A 14,917-nucleotide genomic window follows, 5' to 3' on the forward strand; every position below is an offset into this window, starting at 1 on the left:
TTACTGTTTAGCCAGAGAGTATCTCAGAGCAATCCATACTAAACCTGCCCCTTCCTCCTCCTCACCCTTTCCTGGTATTTCCCTCAGGGATGTCAGCATGAAGCAGGGGTACATTCCCCACAACCCAGGATAAGTTGGAGGAACTTGTATGGTTCAGCAAGGAGTTGAATGAACATATGATTCTTCATTTTTCCATAGAGAGATATATCGGCTGGGTTGTTGATTTCTCTTTAAAAAAAAAAAAATCCAGAATTTTGTTTGGGCATTTTTATTTTGAGAGAAATTTTCCAGAACGACACCAGTTCTTTTCCCTACAAAATGGCATTGCCATAAAGCTCTCCCTGCTGATGCCTGAAATGACTCCAGCAGTTTATTTATATACATTATGCAGCCTCTTTAAGTGTCCTTTTAAAACCCAAATTCCCTGGAACAGGCAGTGGGAAGAAATAGCGTGGGAGCACATGGTGGGGGTGGGGGGACTGAAGCCAGAAGAGGAGTAATAGATGGAGTAGGAGAGAAAGACGGAATTAGCGTTTTCCCAGGGTCAGCCCAGGGGCAGCATCTCATGATTTTTATCATTAATATATGAGAACTAACTAGGCGAAGTTACAAGTTGAGGGGAATAGAAAGATGATGCAGGAGATATACCCCCCTTCCCTTTGGGGTCTTAGTTAATAATAACCGATTTTTGTTTAATGATTTACAAAATGCTTTTTCATTGCAAATCCATATGCTCTGCACACAGTTCTACCGGTTCAGTAGGCAAGGTGGGTGTTATTTTGGACCATCTGATAGATGAGCAAACTGGGGACCCGAGAGATTTCAGGGAATTACCAAAAGTCACATGGCAAGCAAGAATCTTGACTGTTGATCATATACTTTTCCTTCATTCACACCACCTCCTTGACTCTGGCTGAGAAGCTGTATAAACAAGAAAATATAACTAACATGGATGGAATGGTATGGTAAGTATCAGAGCTGGGGTACAAACAAGAAGTGCTACTGGAGGTCAGAGAAAGGGTGAGAGATCTTCCAGATGTTTGGATCAGTTCAAACTGTTCAAATGCAGCCTTTAGCCAGGATCCTAAGCAAGACTGTGTGTAACTGATGTGCTCTTTGGAAATGGGTGTCTGGTCAGCCTGTTCCCTCTCAACCTCAGACTCTCTTCAAACTCTCCTAACGGATGAAATTGGGTTTCCCACATATGTCCGTTATTTAGAGTAATAAATAACTCCTCAGTAACCTCACACCTTTACCTTATTAAACTGCACGTATCTCAAAAACCCTAAGACAAGTATTCGTCAGGTAACCCAAGGACAGAAGTAAAAGCCCGTTTCCCCTGCAGCATGCCAAAGCTGTCTACCCTGGGGGTTCCCCTTTTATAGTAAGATGTCATATGACTTTTATCTTCCATTCATAATACCCGGGGGTGCCCAAAAATCATATACAAGTGGACACTTTGGTCAACGTTGCACAAGCAGTAGTTTGCCGTAATCAGAAGTGTCTGGACACCGATGGTAACCACTCTGAGCACCTCCTGTAATTGCAGAAGTCAAAGTATTCATCTTTTGTTATCGGTATATATTGAGTATTACAACTTTAATATAGTTTTCCTTTCTTACAATGTATATACATTTTTTTGGCACCCTTTGTATATCCACATTTGTTTTAATATTAGGTCTATTTGCTCTCCTCAAATCTTGAGAATTCTTGTTCCAGAAGGAAGGACTTCCTATATTCGCTGGTACCCCTCTGTATACCCCGTGGGTACATACATCCCAGTTTGAGAAGCAATCTGAGAGAATTTCAGGCCAATAGCTAGAATTTTTCTCCTCTTCAACCAATTCCTTACATATGTGAGCTTTAACCCAAACCCAATAGTTTGTTAAGTATTATCTTGGGTGCGCTATCCCAACAAAGCAAATGATACAGAAAGTCGGTCGTACCTACCAAGACATTCTGAAAGAGGGGTGGATAAAGACAAAGTAGAGAAAACTAGGTGTCTGCAAGAGGCATAGAACCTCTATGAGAGGAGTCCTGAATATGGATCCTCTAGCTTTATAAAACAAATGAAATAACAGAAACCAAAAAACACCTTGTTTTACCAAGAAGAGCATCTTTGGCTTAGTGAGGTTAAATGACTTGGCTAAGGTCACCACCAGTTTATGGAAAATTCAGGACTAGAACCCATATCACAGCCTGTTTACTCCATAATATATAGAGCTAAGCAAGAGTAAAAGCTAATACTGTAAATAAATATTTACATCTCCTAAAGAACATGTAAATGATAGGCCATGGAATGGAAAAAGTAGGAGATGGAAGTTAAATAGAGGCAATGACTGCAAGTAGAGGAGAGTATACTGGAAGATAAACAGTCAACTAAAGTGGTAGGGACTCGTAAATACAGGGTGGGACATTTAAATGGAACCATTTGGAGTCATGTAAACCGGGTCTGACTTCATTATAGCCTCCTCGTATGGTACAGAAACCGCATGTCAAAACTATTGCTTTAGTCTTTTGACAAATGTGTTTTCGTCACAGAACCCACGAGGACTGTGAGAAGGGTGGAGGTAATCTGGGAGAAGTCAGGACACAGCCCTTTGAAGCTCAGAGTGAAGTTGTGATGGACGGGGGAAATCATTACAAATCTTTAAGGGAAGAAGTCTCCAAGAGAGGACAAAGAAGATTCTGGCAGCAGTGTTGACTGCCGCGTGGCCGGCCACATTTCATTCCACTAGTGATACCTAACAGGCCCTGCTCCTCCCTGCGTCGGGGTCTTTGCACATGATATCGCTCCCACTGAGGGTGCTTCTCCCTCCTCTGACACCCTCTCTCCCTGACTCCCTCTCATTCTTCAGGTCTAGCTGATAAGGCCTAACTTTCTCAAAGAAGCGCTATTGCCCTTCATTAGCTTCTCTCAGCACCATCTACCTTTCCTTCATAGTGCTCACTTCAGTGTGTAATTATATGTTTGCTTGCACAATTAACCTTTATTGAATGTCTAACTCCCCGTGAGACTGGAAGCTTTCTGGGAGCAGAGTCTGTATGCATTTCATTCACCACTATGCCTGGAGCATAGTAGGTACCCAATCAATAATTGTAGATTGAACAAATAGGCACAAACGGGGGAGGCAGCGGTGTTGGCGGAGTGAACACTGCTCCCCACACACACCCAAGAAGTCAGGCAAGTTGTGTCCTCTGGACCCAGTTTCTCGGTTTCCAGGTCTGTCTTTCTCTTTTTTTGTCTCTTTTTTGTCTTCTTTTTTGTTTCTGCTTCCCTCTGTCCTTAGCTCCTGAGAGTCTTTTAAACCAGCAAAGACAACATCTGAGAGAAAAGGAAAGATGCTTAGGGTTCTGGGACAGGGGGTTCCCTCGAACCCAGAAAGTGGCAGCAGGGGGCAGTGACACCCTGGGAGAGTAATTTACAGAGGCAGGCTCCCTGCAGGGAATCGCAAAGGCCCTCTCTCTCTCTCTCTACGCTCTCTATCTCTCTCTCTCTCTCTCTCTCTCTCAAGCCAGGGTCAGCAGCGGCCACAACGCCACAAACACTGACTTTAAAGTCCCCCTAAGAGCTGCATCTTTCGAGTCCCCAAAACAATCGCGCCTTGTGCCCCAGGACACGGTGCGAGTTACACACTTAAAGCAGTTTCCACAGAACCACATTCAGTTGGTTTTAAACTCTGGGGAAAGCTGGCAGCCTCTTTGTGGGTTTTTTTAAAAACTAGTTAGAGGGACAATTAAACCTTTATGGGCCCCAGAATGTACCTATGCAGACATAAATAAGGATCATTCTTCATCACCGGAGAGAATCCACTTTCTGGCAACAGACATATTTTTCTGCCATTGCAGGACAGTGTTGAGCTCACATCTGAGAGCCTTTGTGATGAGGGCAGGTGACGGGGGGTCAGCGTGAGCAGAGTTAGAACTCTGACCTTAAGTTTGCACAGGCCGTTTCTCAAAACGGACACATCGCAGGCCTTGGGCTTCGCTGGTCTTAAATAAATCACAGACTCCCAAAGCCTTCCCAGAAAGCTGCCAGGATTTGAAGCCAAAACTCATCTCGCTCCCTCCTTGTGTTACTTTGGGCCAAAATGCTCCATTTGTCAGAGTTCTGACTCCTTTATCCCCACTCTTACGACACAATACAATGCATTCACATTTTACAGTGCAATGTCCTTGAATGGTCGGGATGTGTGTGTGTGTGTGTGTGTGTGTGTGTGTGTGTGTGTGTTTTTGTTTTTTTTTTTAATGCAATAATATCATTAAATGCACCAGGGGGCTCTCTTCTTAAAGGAACCTTTGAGTGAATTCTTTTGTTAAGAGAATCAGTCTTTTGTAAGGGAAATCATCAGCCACCAATTTGTTTTCCAAATCTGAGGTTTCACACAGGAGATTTTCTTAAACCAGGCCCACTTTAGATGGCCTGTGCATTTTCTTTATTTTTCTGACTTTGGTAGAGACAAACTTTTCCTGAATAGACACTGTTGGGTAGGGATGCCGGAATCTCAAACACTTGAGAAATAAATCAGTTTCAATCGTTCCTGTCATCCATAATTCTCTAGAACCACCAGCCTAAATAAAGCAAAGTATAATGATCTCCTGACAAAGAATCCAGCCGCTTAGATTTGAGGGCCAATCTGTTGAAGTCAATTCCAAAAAAAAATTGTAAAGAACAGGGCGTTGTTTTTTTTTTAATTATTGTAGATTTTTTTATTGTGGCAAAATACATAGCATAGAATTTATCATTTTAACCATTCATAAGTGTACGATTCAATGGCACTAAATAAATTAAATTCACAATGTTGTGTAACCATGACCATCACTTTCAATACCCCTAAACTTTCATCATCCCCAATAAAAACTCTGTACCCATTAAACAATAACACACACACACACACACACAGAACCTCTATTCTACTTTCCATCTTTATGAACAGAGAACGATTTTAAACTCCAGTTTGACTTCAGGATGTTTTTTCTTCCCATGGCTTGGCGACAGAATGCGGAAATCGTGGCCATCCCCTTTGCACCTTCCCAATGCTCTTCCCAATGCTGCCTCCCATTCCCCTCGCTTCCTTGGACAGTGTCTGTGAGATGAAGTGGAGCTCATTTGAACGGTTTAAACTTGCAGAGGAGCTGCAGCCCCCGCCGGGAACAAAAGGAGGTCACTGGGTCTGAGTCTCTGTTACAAGCTCAGGAATGGCAAGAATTTTCTGACTTCAGTGGTCTGAGGAAGTAGGAACACGATGAGCTAGACGGCTGTTCTGGTGTCTGAAGCCTGTACGTGGCCCCCCCTTCAGTGCCCGTCAGCTAGAGTTCAGCACCTGAGATCTGTCAGGGCTAAGAGAGATGGGAACGCAAGAGGAGGCATGGAGGGCTCCCTTGGGCACCCTCAAATTCCATGCTATGGAATTTCTCACACTGAAAAACACTGGCTACACCACTCATAACCCCTGTGGAATTTCCATCTCTTGTACCCATTTGTGGCTGACGGAGCACACACAGAATGACTCATGTCCTTCAGTTTAGGTTTTACTTTGGTCACAGTGCTTGGAAATTCTCAAAGGAGCTAGCCTCCCCCACCCCTGCCCCCCACCTTCTCCTGTGCACAATTCAGGATAACTGGAGACTTGGCTTATGAAATCTGATTTTTCATTGTTTCAAGAACTACCTGGGAACCCCCAGGCTCACCTCCCCAAACCCCAGACTGTGAGACGTCCGGGGTCCTCAAGACAACCTGGCAAAGTGGTTTCCAGGGCAGAGAAACAGTGAGCCAGCGGCAGTGGGAGCGGGATACCTCAAAAGCCGGAGGCCTGAGTTCCTTTTGCTGCCCACTTGCTGGTGACCTTGGGCAAGTCACTTCACAGCTCTGGCCTTATTTTCCTCAAGTTGGGTGGGAGTGCCCTCCAACTAGGAGAATGTGTGGGAAGCAGCGAGCGGAGCAAGGCTTTCTGATATCTGGAATTCTTGAAACAGGAAACAAAGCTCGTCATTTCCCAGAGGTGCTGACATTAACGGAAAGGATGGCTGTTGTAGAGTTGTAGAGAGGCGGAGAGGTGCGAAAATTTGGGGAGGGGGATGGAAATTTGGGGAAATAGGTGAGCAGATGGGTATATTTTAGGACAGGGTGAGAATGAAGTTTTGGTTGGATCTTTATGAGGAAAAACTCAGCAGGCAGGTGGAAACAAGCACCTGGAATTAAGGAGAGAGATTGAAACTAATAATAAGAATGGAGTCAGGAGTCATGGCTGATACATGAAATAGTGATCAAAGTACCAGCCAATGCGTATCAGTGCTTACCATGTGCCAGGTCCTCGGGGAGCCCTTTACACAGATGTGCTGCTACTACTCTCACAACACCCTATGACAAAGAGGTTGTTTTTCACACCCATCCTTTACAGATGAGGAGAACTGAAGTCACCTGCCCCCGACGACGCACAGCGAATAAGTGGTAAACAGGGACTTGAACGGAAAGAGTCTGACCTCAGAGCCTTTGACCAGTCTTCTATGCGACCTCCGAAAAAGTGGAGGTGGAGGAGCACAGGAGAAAAGCAATACACGTGGGGACAGAACCTTGACAAACGTGTAACTAGTACCCTATTCTTGCTCAATGGTGACCTAAAATCAGATCCTGAGAAGATGAAGATGCAGGTTAGAAATAAACGGGGAATGATCCAGGTGTCCTCACTGAGACGGGCAGTTGGATTGGCTCCGCACAGGGGAAATACTAATACTGAGCGCCCACTACGTGCCAGGCTCTGGAGTCAGGGGCAACGCATACATTATCTCATTTAGTCCTCTCACAAATCATACAAAGGAGATGTTATGGTGCCGATTTCCAGAAGAGGAAACTGAGGCTCCAAGAGCTTAAGGGATTTACCCAGCTAGTAAGTCTCAGAGCTGGGAACTCAAAGCCAAGCTGTGTGCTTTGGGGGTCAGCTCAAAGGTTGCCTCCCCCAAGCAAGCAGTCGTTCCTGATTGCCCCTCAAGAGTCATATAGTGAACCCTCTGGACATTTCTGGTATGTTTTTGTGGGTTTTTAAAATTCTATTGGGGAATATTCGGGGATGGTGTGTATGGGGACAGAGTCCCAGAAAGCAGTTTCCAGGCTCTCAGCCTCAGGGAGAAAGGGTGGCTCGGTGGGGGTAGTAGATGGCCATCAGCTGTGACTAGTTGGCCGTCAGCTGTTACTGGATAGCAATTAGCCACTGATATGACTGCCGTGGCTACTCTAGCAAGCGGGGATTGCAGTTAACAAGTGGGGTCGGCTGGCAGAGAAGCGGATGGCAGATTGCGGATACTGTGGCTCCTGCTTTCGGTGTCCCCGACCCAGCCACCAGTGAGAATATAGCAGTATGACGCCCCTATCTATGACTCTGTGGGTGTTCCTTTTTGGCCTCACCATATCCTGCCTTCTTATGTGGGGGGACCAGAGTGGGACCAGAGTCCCTGCATGACAGTGTGTTTCCCAGGGTCCATCAGCTCCAAGTCGTTGTCCTTCAATCTAGTTGTGAAGGGCTCAGCTCAGCTCCAAGTCCAGTTGCCGTTTTCAATCTTGGTTGCAGGGGGCACAGCCCACCATCCCATGTGGGAATTGAACCAGCAACCTTGTTGTTGTTGAGAGCTTGCACTCTTACCAACTGAGTCATCCGGCCACCCCTCTGGAGGCTCTGCAGCTGCTCATTGTCTTCAATCTAGTTGTGGAGGGCGAAGCTCACTGGCCCATGTGGGAATCAAACCAGCAACCCTGCTGCTCAGAGCTCACGCTCCAACCAACTGAGCCATTCTGCCGCCCTCTGGTATGTTTTGTATAAGGTTTCTCCCTTGAATTAGATTGTAGTTGAAACCAGTATTTGAAATCAGTGTTTCCAGAAGTTGCTAAAGAGTTATCAACTGCCTCGAACCAATGTTAAAGTTACTATTTTCATATTCAAGTTCACTTAGAATAAAGCAGTGCCTCTAAGTTGTAGTTCCTGAGACACACCCAGCTTATTGCTAACACACTGAGCTCCAAGGAGAAGCTTGAATGGCCTAAGGGTAATCCCATTCCTGCTATAAGAAGAGGTCGACTAGAGGCTATCCACAGCATTCTTCATCACTCTACTTCATCACCTCCTTTCAGGAAGGGAGAGTCTTTCCTCTGGACTCTATCCTGCCAGGCTGGAAGGCCAGGAACTGTCCCTGGCAGCCATCTTACTACCAGCTTCACTACAGGGGACCCCGGAAACCCAGCCTCTTGCCTGAGGTTCCTCAGCATCAAACCAACATTCCTTATTATTTAAGCCAGTTCCACTTGGGATACTTGCAGCCCCCAACTCCCACTGGAATGTGCGCAGCAGGAAGGCACAAACCATGTCTGTCCCCTTTACTGCTACATCTCTAGCCCTTACTATAGAATTAAGCACGGAGAGCTAACTCACTACATAGCTGAATGAATGAGTCAGAGAAGCAATGAATTAACCTAATATCATAGACTCAGAGGGTGGTATCACTGGAAAACATTTTCTTTTCCCCCCTTTCTTCCTCCTGCCCCCGCCACCACCACTCCGGTTCTGGCAGTTGTTTCTCAGTCTAGTGTAGGACCCAGCTCCCTGGCCCACGGGTATGAGCCTTGCGCTCCCCCGGGCTGAGGCAGTCGGTCAGGGTTGGCCGCTCGCAGCAGCTCACAGCAGCTCTCGCCGGCTGCGGGCCGCTCACGCCGGCTGCCGGTCACTCATGCTGGCCCCGGAAAACATTTTTTAAATCGTCTAATCAAGTCTTCTCTCTTTTCTACACTGTGGTGAAAAAAGAAGAGTTGCTGGGTTAGGAAATTTATAGAAGCTGTCCCTCTAATTAGGACAGACACCCTCTAGTGCCAGGGAAGACCTTGGCACTGTGAGGCAGGCATCCCGGGAGAGCTTTGGTGCCATGCCCAGTTCCAGGTGGAGAACGAGACACCAGGAAGGACTCGGCCCCCCGGCTAAATACAACCTCCGCATCAGCTAATAGAAATGGGGACTTGGTAAGAAAGATACAAATTTTTATGTTATGAATTTTTTTTTAAGTACGAATATCTTTGAATGTAGTAGTTGGTTAATGTTCCATGTTGACTATTTGTCATGAATAAATTATGGGAAATACATGATTATAGCTCTATGGGCCTTTAGCACGGAGAGCTGAGACTACCCACAGCTGCCTTCGTGAGGACACACCTCTCTAAAAATCCAAAATTATAAAAGGAAAGATATGTAGCATTGGTAGACTCCACAATTCCCTTACATTGCATTCAAGAGGTCTGATCTGTACTTTTTACATAACATTTTGTTTCTTCTAAAATCAACTTTATTAAGGTATAATCTTCGTGACTAAAATGTGCCAATTTTAAGCATACATTTTGGTGAGTTTTGACAAATCTATATATCAGGTAACCATTACCACCGTCAAAAAGAATACTTCCGTCACAGCCAAAAGTTTCCTGGTGCCCATTTGTAGTCAATACTCATCTTCTTCTTCCAGGCCCCAGACAACAATTGATCTACTTTCTGTCACTGTGAAAGACTCTATTAGATTAGTTTTGTAGATCAGTTTTACTCTTTTAAAACTTCATATAAATGGAATTATACAATATGTAGTTGCATTAGTTAGCCAGGGCTGCTATAAAATACCACAGACTGGGAGGTTTAAACAACAGAAATGGATTTTCTCACAGGTGGAGGATGATCTTGGAAGACCAAGATGAAGGTGTCAGCAGGGTTGGTTTCTCCTGAGGCCTCTCTCTTTGGCTTGCAGATGGCTGCCTTCTCCTGTGTCCTCACGTGGCCTTTTCTTTGTGGGTGCTCATCCTGGTGTCTCTCTCTTTTTATAAGGACACCAGTCCTATTGGATTAGGGCCCCCACCCTCATGACCTCATGTAACCTTAATTACCTCTGTAAAGGCCCTGCCTCCAAATATAGTCACATTGGTTAGGGTTTCAACATAGGAATGTGGGGACACAATTCAGTTCATAACAGTAGTCTCTTGTGTTTAATGTCTATGATTCAGCATGATGTCTATATGATTCATCTGTTTTGTGGCATTTATCAGTAGTTTTTTCCTTTTTTATTGCAGACAGTAGTTCACGAATATACCACAGTTTGTTTATCCATTTATCTATTGATGGATATTTGGATTATTTTTAGTTTTTCACTATTAGGAATAAAGTTCCTATAAATATTCTAGTATGTCTTTTGGTGAACATATATTTTCATTTCTCTTGGGTAAATACCTAGGAGTGGAATTACTGGATTATATGGTAAGTATGTTTAATTTTATAAGAAACTGCCAACTATTTCTCCAACATGGTTCTCTCATTTTACATTTCCACCAGCAGTGTATGAAAGTTTCAGTTGCTCCAAATCCTTACCAACACTTGGTATTGTCAATCTTTTTTTTTTAAAGCCATTCTACTAAGGGTGCAATGGTTTCTCATTATGGTTTTAATTTGCATTTCCTTGATGACTAAAAATGTTGAGGATTTTTTTTTCATGTGCTTATTTTTCACCCAGAGGTCTCTTATGGTGAAGTGTCCGTTTAAATCTTTTGCTCATTTTAAAAATTGGGTTGTTGGTTTCTCATTACTGAGTTGTGAGAGTTCTTTACATATTCCAAATACAATTCCTTCATCAGTTATATACTTTGCAAATATTTTTCTCTTAATCTGTGGCTTTTCATTCTCCTAACAGTGTCTTTCACAAAGCAGAAATTTTTCATTTTGATTAACTCCGGTTTATCAATTTTTCCTTATGGATCATGCTTTTTGTCTCATGTTGTCTTGAATAAAGATAGTTTTACTTCTTCTTTTCCAATCTGAATGCCTTTTTTTTTCTTGCCTTATTGAACTGGCTAAAACCTTTAGTGTAATGTTGAATAGAAGTGGTGAGAGCAGGTATTCCTTCTCTTGCTACTCATTTTAGAGGGAAAGCATTCAGTCTCATGGTTAAGTATGATGTTAGCTGTAGGTTTTCATAGATGCTCTTTATCAGGTTGAGGAAGTTTCCTTTTACTACTTGTTTGCTGAGAGTTTTTATTCAGGAATGTTGTGTTTTTGTCAAAAGTTTTTTCTTCACTCATTAAGATGATCATATGGTTTTTCTTTCTTTGTTAATATTGTGAATTATATTGATTTTCTAACGTTAAGTCATCCTTTCATTCCTGGAATAAACCCCACTTGGTCAATGATGTAGTTTACCTTTTTATATATTGCTGGATTTGATTTGCTAAAATTTAGTTTGGAATTTTTGCATGTGTGTCCATGAGGGATATTGGTCTGTAGTTTCCTTCTAAATGTGTTTGTCTGGTTTTAGTATCAGGGTAATACTGGTCTCAAAATTAGTTGGGAATTATTTATTCTCTTCAGTTTTCTGATTTTATACAGAATTGGTGTTATTTCTCCTTTAAATATTTGTAGAATTTACCAGTAAAGTCATATAGGGCTGGAGTTTTCTTTGGGGGAAAGTTTTAAGCTACCAATTCAATTTCCTTTACTGGGATATTCAGGTTATCTATTCTTATTGAGTGAGTTTGCATAGTTTGTTTTTCAAAGACTTTCTCCATTGCATCTAAGTTGTCTAATGTATTGGTATTAATTGTTCATTGTTCACATTAGCAAAGTTGTTCATAATATTCCCTATTATCCTTTTATTACCTGTAAAATCTGTAGTGAGGTCACCCCTCTTAATACTGATGTTGGTAATTTGTGTCTCCTCTTTTTTCCTGATTAATGTGGCTAACGGTTTAATCAATATTATTGATCTTCTCAAAGAACGAGATTTTGGCTTCGTTGATTTTCTCCATTGTTTTGCTGTATTCTATTTTATTAATTTATCCTCTAATCTTTTTTTTTTTTTTAAAGATTTTATTGCAGAAGGGGAACAGGACTTTATTGGGGAACAGTGTGTACTTCCAGGACTTTTTCCAAGTCAAGTTGTTGTCCTTTCAGTCTTACTAGTGGAGGGCACAGCTCAACTCCAGGTCCAGTTGCCGTTGTTAGTTGCAGGGGGCGCAGCCCACCATCCCTTGGGGGAGTCGGACCAGCAACCTTGTGGTTGAGAGGATGCACTCCAACCAACTGAGCCATCCGGAGCTCAGTGGCAGCTCAGCTCAAGGTGCTGTGTTCAATCTTAGTTGCAGGGGGTGGAGCCCACCATCTCTTGCAGGAGTCAAGGAGTTGAGTTGAACCGGCAACCTTGTGTTTGAGAGCCCACTGGCCCATGTGGGAATCGAACAAACAGCCTTCGGTGACATTAGGAGCATGGAGCTCCAACCTCCTGAGCCACCAGGCTGGCCCTTATCCTCTATTCTTTTATTTTTCCTTTCTTCTGCCTACTTTGGGTGTCATTTGCTTTTATTTTTCTAGTTCCTTAAAATGGGAGCTGAGGTTACTGATTTGAGACCTTTTAAGTATACTAATTAGTAGCAGCCCACGCATTTTGATATGTTGATATTTCATATTCATTCCATTCAAATACATTCAAGTTTCCCTTTTCTATTTTTATTTTGGCTGATAGATTATTTAGAAATACATTATCTGGTTTCAAAATACTTGGAGATTTTTCAAGAATCTTTCTGTTATAGACTTCTAATTTAATTCCATTGTGATGAGAGAATATTTTTCATGACTTGAATCTTTTAAAATTGAGACTTGTTTTATGGCCCAGAATATGGCCTATTTTAGTGAATGTTCTATGTGCATTTAAAAAGAATGTGCATTCTGCTGTTGTTGGATGGAGTGTTTTATAAATGTTAATTAGGTCAAGTTGATTAATAAAGGTCTGCCATACCTTTGATTATTTTCTACCTACTTGTATGTCAATTATTAAGGATGAGTATTGACATCTCCTACTATAATTGTGATTTGTCTATTTGTCCTCGCATTTCTATCAGTGTTCACTTTGTGTATTTTGAAACTGTTATGAGGTGCATAGACCTTTCACATTAAGTCATTTTGTTGAATTGATCCCTTTATCATTATAAAATGATCTTCTTTATACCTGACAATATTCTTTGCCCTGAAATCTACTTCATCTTATATTAAAATAGCCACTCCATCTTTCTTTTTCTTGTTCTTTTGTTTATTTCACAACAATTTTAATTCAATAATATATCATGGATATCTTTCCAAGTCATAGACATCTTTTTTGTTTCTAAGATATAACTGACACATAACATATTAGTTTCGGGTGTACAACATATTGATTCTATATACGTATATATTGTGAAATGATCATGACAATGAGTCTAGTTAACATCCATCTCCAAGCATAGTTACAAAATGTTTCTTGTGATGTGAAGATATAGCGCTTAGCAACTTCCAAATATATAATACAGTATTGTTAACTATATTCACCATACTGTACATTACATCCCCAGGTCCATCTTTCTTTTGATTAGCATTAGCGTAATATACCTTTTTCCACCCTTTTACGTTTGGACATATCCGTGTCTTTATCTTTAAAGCATGTTTCTTATAAGCACCATATCATTTGTCTTACTTTTTCCCCAATCTGAAATCTCTGCCTTTTAATTAGAGTATTCAGACCATTTACTTCTTTTTATTCACCTCAAAGAAATACATATATGTTTTGGTTCGGTTTGGTTTGGTTTAAATTGTGGTATAATACACATAACACAAAATTTATCATCTTAATTTTTTTATGTGTACAGTTCAGTAGTGTTAAGTGTGTTCACATTGTTGTCAAATAATCTCCAGGACTTTTTCATCTTGAAAAACTGAAACTCTATACCTATTAACAATAACTCATTTTCCTCTCCCCAGCCCCTGGCAACTACCATTCTACTTTTTGTTTCTATGAGTTTGGTTACTCTGGATACCTCATATAATTGAAATCATGCAGCATAGACAATTACTTTTAATGTGATTATTGATATGGTTAAGTTTAAGTCTATCATCTTGTTACTTGTTTTACATTGATTGCATTTCTTTTTGTTCCATTTTTCCTCTTTTTTTGTCTTCTTTTGGATTATTTTTAATGATTTCATTTTATTTTCTTCGTTGGCTTAGTAGCCATAATTCTTTGTTTTGTTATTTTAGTGGTTGCTTTAGGATTTATGGTACAAAAACCTTAGTATAGTGTACGTCCACTTCTTCCCCTGGCCTTTATGCTATTGTTGTCACACTTGTTACTCATACACATGTAATAAACCACACAATAAGTCATAATTATTTTGTTTAAGCAGACAGTTATCTTTGAAAGTAATATACACAGCTTAAAGAAATCTAATGTATTTGCCTTTTCTAAGTGCTCTTCATTCCTTTGGGTATATCCATGTTTCCACTTAGTATCATTTGCCTTCTGCCTTTCTGCCTAAAGGACTTCCTTGAATATTTCTAACAGTGCAGTTCTGCTGGTGATAAATTCTTTCAGCCTTTGTATGTCTGAAAAGATCTTTATTATACCTTCATTTTTGAAGGTATTTTACTGGGTATAGGATTTTGATTGAGAGATGTTTTTGTTGTTGGTGGTGGGGGGTGGGTGTGTGTGTTTTGTTTGTTTGCTTTCAATACTTTATTTTGCTCCACCGTTTTCTCTCTTGCACTGTTTCCAGTGAGAAATCTGTGGTTATCCTTATATTTGTTCCTCTGTGTATAGTGTGTCTTTTTTCTCCAGCTGCTTCTAAGAGTTTCTCTTTTCACAGGTATTGAGCGATTGGATCAGATGTGTGTTGATGTTGTTCTTTTCAGGTTTCTTGTGCTTGGAGCTCATTGCGTTTCTTGGATCTGTGAGATTATAGTTTTCATTAAATTTAGAAAAACTTTGGCCATTATTTCTTCAAATAATTTTTCTGTTCTTTTGCCTCTTTTGGGGGGACTCCAATTACATGTATATTAAGCTGTCTGAAGTTATTCCACAGGTCACTGATGCACTTTGTGTTTTTTTA

Source organism: Rhinolophus ferrumequinum, chromosome 3, assembly GCF_004115265.2.
Source record: "Rhinolophus ferrumequinum isolate MPI-CBG mRhiFer1 chromosome 3, mRhiFer1_v1.p, whole genome shotgun sequence".
Taxonomy (NCBI): domain Eukaryota; kingdom Metazoa; phylum Chordata; class Mammalia; order Chiroptera; family Rhinolophidae; genus Rhinolophus; species Rhinolophus ferrumequinum.